Source organism: Aythya fuligula, unplaced genomic scaffold (genome assembly GCF_009819795.1).
Source record: "Aythya fuligula isolate bAytFul2 unplaced genomic scaffold, bAytFul2.pri scaffold_60_arrow_ctg1, whole genome shotgun sequence".
Taxonomy (NCBI): domain Eukaryota; kingdom Metazoa; phylum Chordata; class Aves; order Anseriformes; family Anatidae; genus Aythya; species Aythya fuligula.
The window spans coordinates 36375-41143 of NW_022473995.1; positions in this window are offsets into that span (position 1 = coordinate 36375).

Genomic DNA, 4769 nt, shown 5'->3' on the forward strand with positions numbered 1-4769 from the left:
TTCAGGCACTGCTGGTCTCCGCTGGCGTCGGGCCTGGGCTGCCTGGGCTGCGGCGAGGCGCCTGCGGGGACAGGAATTGCTGAGGCCGTGCTGCGGCTGCGGTGCCAGGCGGGCGCGAGGCAGCGGGGTGCAGGCACGCGGCTGTCCGTGAGCTGCGGGCACGCAGTGCTCTGTGCAGAATTTGGGACAAGCCGTGCCCTCGATGGGACTCGCATCCCCTCCACAACCTCGTCTCCTCCCCAGCGCCTCGCCGGCCATCCTCACCTGCCTGCTCTGCACGTGCTGTCCCAGGAACAAGAGCAGGGTTGCAAAGCTGGGCTCAGCATGGCCAGGCCCCAAAAGCCACCGTCTGCCCTTCCCCAGAGCGCCTGGCAAGGACCAGCACTCAGCTCCCTGCCTGGCCCTGGCCCTGGCCCTGGCCCTGGCCCAACAAGGCGGCAGCCTCGGCTCACTGTTCGGTGAGGTGCTGCCCATCCACTCTTTGGGATGTGTAATTAAACACACAAGCCCTGTCTGTGCTGCAGACACGCACGCTGGCAGCGCTCAGGTGCAGCTGTGACACATTAGATGCCACTCTCCAAGGGAAAGAATTTGGGAGGAGGAGAGAGAGGAGGAGAGGGAGTGCGGGAACAACAACTCACTGATTTTTCTGCCTCCTACGCCGGATCAGCACGCAGCAGGCAACTGTGACAATCAGGAGGGGAACCAGGAACGCTGCAGCCCCTTCTATGCAGTAGCGACGGTAGTTTGGGGGCCCTGCGGTGTTTGCCTTGTTCCCCTCATCCACTCCTGGAAGAACAATTGTGGACATTGCTGTGTCCTGTGCACTCCTGGTAATTCAGGAGGGGCCGTGAGGTGACAGCGGATGGCCAAGAAACAGCCTTTACCTGCTGTGGCAGTTGCCTGCGTTTCCTCTACTCCCTTGCCAGAGAGCGGCAGCGTGCGACCCTTTAATTTCCACAGCACCTCCTTTGGTACTGTCTCTCTGGCCATCCCTTTAGAAAGGAAGCAGGACAGTGTGAGTATAAGGAACAGCTCCTCCTCTCCAGGATGGTGTCTTCGGAGGGTAGTGCTTCTCAAAAGACAGAGTGAAATATACCCACCAGGTGCTGCCTCCGCTAACTCCTTTACGATATCCTCTATGATGTTAGGAGTTGTTGGGGAAGATTTTCTTAAATCGGCTTTTCCCTTTCTTCTTAGAGGACCTGAACAGAAAGCAGCAAGTTCACTTTGGCACCAGTGCAATTTGGAGAAGCCGGGCATAGTCTGTGAAGTCAGGGAAATGACTACCCACCTCTGTGAGACCAGCTGGGCTCCAGCGCATGAAACAGCCGAGGGTCTGGTAGAGCCCTCCCTGGGGACACTTCTGCAAGCAAAGACCCGTGAGAAGTTTCTGTCACATCAACACCTACATCAGTAGCTCAGAAGGAGAGCATAGCAGGGGTCGTGCCTGGCCAGGGCACAACCTGCATCATCCTGCAGGGATGCCTGGCTGACATTTGGGCTCTGCAGCACCTAGATGCTGCTTCCTTCCGCTGACTTACCCGTTGGATTTGGCTGAGACTCGTGGTCCACGTCAGGCCGAGATGTTAGATAGCCGGAGCCTACGAGAACAGCTGCAATCAAGCACAGAACAGAAACATTCCCCTCGCATGGTGCGATCTACCTCCTCCTCAGTGAGCTGCAGCGCCTGGAGGGGGCTCAGGCAATGATGAGGGACCCAGGCACGAGCCCAGATTTCCAAAGCCACCAAGGGGCCTGCTGAGCTGTAGGCTCTCTCTCGGCCCCGGCCCTGTCCACCCACCTGCTCCCGGGGGCTGCCATGGCGCAGCCTGGGCACCCTGGGCACACAGGGCCACCAGGAGGAGGAAGAGGAGGCAGGCACGGGCCATGGCTCCGCACAGAAGCACCATGCCTCCACCTCCACCGCTGCAGCTGCAGCTAGTGCTGCCGCCGGGACTGGTGCGCAGCAGTGCCTGTGGCCCGGCCCAGCATCACAATGGGGTGTCGGGACCTCACGGCCCAGCACTGCATCACCCAGAGGTGCTGTGACCTTGCAGCCCTCACGGTGTCACGGAGAGGTGTAGTGACCTCACGGCTTGGCACAGCAGTGTCCCAGCAGAGTTGTGAAGATATTCTGCAATTGAGCTTACGCTTCTTGCTCACAGGTTTGCAAGTGAAACTCTTGTTTTACCCAATTTCCAATGGTGATTTGTCCGGCTACAGAATTTGTCCTAGAGACTTTTCCCTTCAACCCTCTGCTGCAGAGCAGGGCTGACTCCTTTGGACTCTGAGGGCAGCAGACCTGTTCCTCACGGCACACGAGAGCAGCAAAAAACAGAGCTCTAGACACAGAGCTGAAGGAAGGACCCACAGAAAATGAAAAGGGGGTGTTCCTAGCTAGTGGAGACTTTCTGAGAAATGAATTTGCTTGAAGTCTGTTCCAAAATTGTCACTGTTTTTTCTCCCTGCACAGGTACTTGAAGCCCATGGGTGTCAAATGCCTAACAGCAGCTCCATCACTGATCAGCTTTGTATCAGCTGTAATCTGGCAAGTTGAAGTTATCCGTAAGAACAAAGGCAGCTGATCTACAGAATTCTTCACTTGCAAACCTGTGAGCAAGAAGCGTAAGCTCAATTGCAGAATATCTTCACAACTCTGCTGGGACACTGCTGTGCCAAGCCGTGAGGTCACTACACCTCTCCGTGACACCGTGAGGGCTGCAAGGTCACAGCACCTCTGGGTGATGCAGTGCTGGGCCGTGAGGTCCTGACACCCCATTGTGATGCTGGGCCGGGCCACAGGCACTGCTGCGCACCGGTCCTGACGGCAGCACTAGCTGCAGCTGCAGCCGTGGAGGTGGAGGCATGGTGCTTATGTGCGGAGCCATGGCCCGTGCCTGCCTCCTCTTCCTCCTCCTGGTGGCCCTGTGTGCCCAGGGTGCCCAGGCTGCGCCATGGCAGCCCCCAGGAGCAGGTGGGTGGACAGGGCCGGGGCCGAGAGAGAGCCTACAGCTCAGCAGGCCCCTTGGTGGCTTTGGAAATCTGGGCTCGTGCCTGGGTCCCTCATCATTGCCTGAGCCCCCTCCAGGCGCTGCAGCTCACTCAGGAGGAGGCAGATCGCACCATGCGAGGGGAATGTTTCTGTTCTGTGCTTGATTGCAGCTGTTCTCGTAGGCTCCGGCTATCTAACATCTCGGCCTGACGTGGACCACGAGTCTCAGCCAAATCCAACGGGTAAGTCAGCGCAAGGAAGGAGCATCTAGGTGCTGCAGAGTTAAATGTCAGCCAGACATCCCTGCAGGATGATGCAGGTTGTGCCCTGTCCAGGCACGACCCCTGGTATGCTCTCCTTCTGAGCTACTGATGTAGGTGTTGATGTGACAGAAACTTCTCACGGCTCTTTGCTTGCAGAAGTGTCCCCAGGGAGGGCTCTACCAGACCCTCGGCTGTTTCATGCACTGGAGCCCAGCTGGTCTCGCAGGGGTGGGTAGTCATTTCCCTGACTTCACAGACTATGCCCGGCTTCTCCAAATTGCACTGGTGCCAAAGTGAACTTGCTGCTTTCTGTTCAGGTCCTCTAAGAAGAAAGGGAAAAGCCGATTTAAGAAAATCTTCCCCAACAACTCCTAACATCATAGAGGATATCGTAAAGGAGTTAGCGGAGGCAGCACCTGGTGGGTATATTTCACTCTGTCTTTTGAGAAGCACTACCCTCCGAAGACACCGTCCTGGAAAGGAGGAGCTGTTCCTTATACTCACACTGTCCTGCTTCCTTTCTAAAGGGATGGCCAGAGAGACAGTACCAAAGGAGGTGCTGTGGAAATTAAAGGGTCGCACGCTGCCGCTCTCTGGCAAGGGAGTAGAGGCAACGCAGGCAACTGCCACAGCAGGTAAAGGCTGTTTCTTGGCCATCCGCTGTCACCTCACGGCCCCTCCTGAATTACCAGGAGTGCACAGGACGCAGCAATGTCCACAATTGTTCTTCCAGGAGTGGATGAGGGGAACAAGGCAAACACCGCAGGGCCCCCAAACTACCGTCGCTACTGCATAGAAGGGGCTGCAGCGTTCCTGGTTCCCCTCCTGATTGTCACAGTTGCCTGCTGCGTGCTGATCCGGCGTAGGAGGCAGAAAAATCAGTGAGTTGTTGTTCCCGCACTCCCTCTCCTCCTCTCTCTCCTCCTCCCAAATTCTTTGCCTTGGAGAGGGGCAGTCAGCGTGTCACAGCCGCACCTGAGCGCTGCCAGCGTGCGTGTCTTCAGCACAGACAGGGCTTGTGTGTTTAATTACACATCCCAAAGAGTGGATGGGCAGCACCTCACCCAACAGTGAGCCGAGGCTGCCGCCTTGTTGGGCCAGGGCCAGGGCCAGGGCCAGGGCCAGGGCCAGGGCCAGGCAGGGAGCTGAGTGCTGGTCCTTGCCAGGCGCTCTGGGGAAGGGCAGACGGTGGCTTTTGGGGCCTGGCCATGCTGAGCCCAGCTTTGCAAGCCTGCTCTGCGTGGCCATGTCTTCTCTGGGACAGCACGTGCAGAGCAGGCAGGTGAGGATGGCCGGCTGAGGCGCTGGGGAGGAGACGAGGTTGTGGAGGGGATGCGAGTCCCATCAAGGGCACGGGTTGTCCCAAATTCTGCACAGAGCACTGCGTGCCCGCAGCTCACGGACAGCCGCGTGCCTGCACCCCGCTGCCTCGCGCCCGCCTGGCACCGCAGCCGCAGCACGGCCTCAGCAATTCCTGTCCCCGCAGGCGCCTCGCCGCAGCCCAGGCAGCC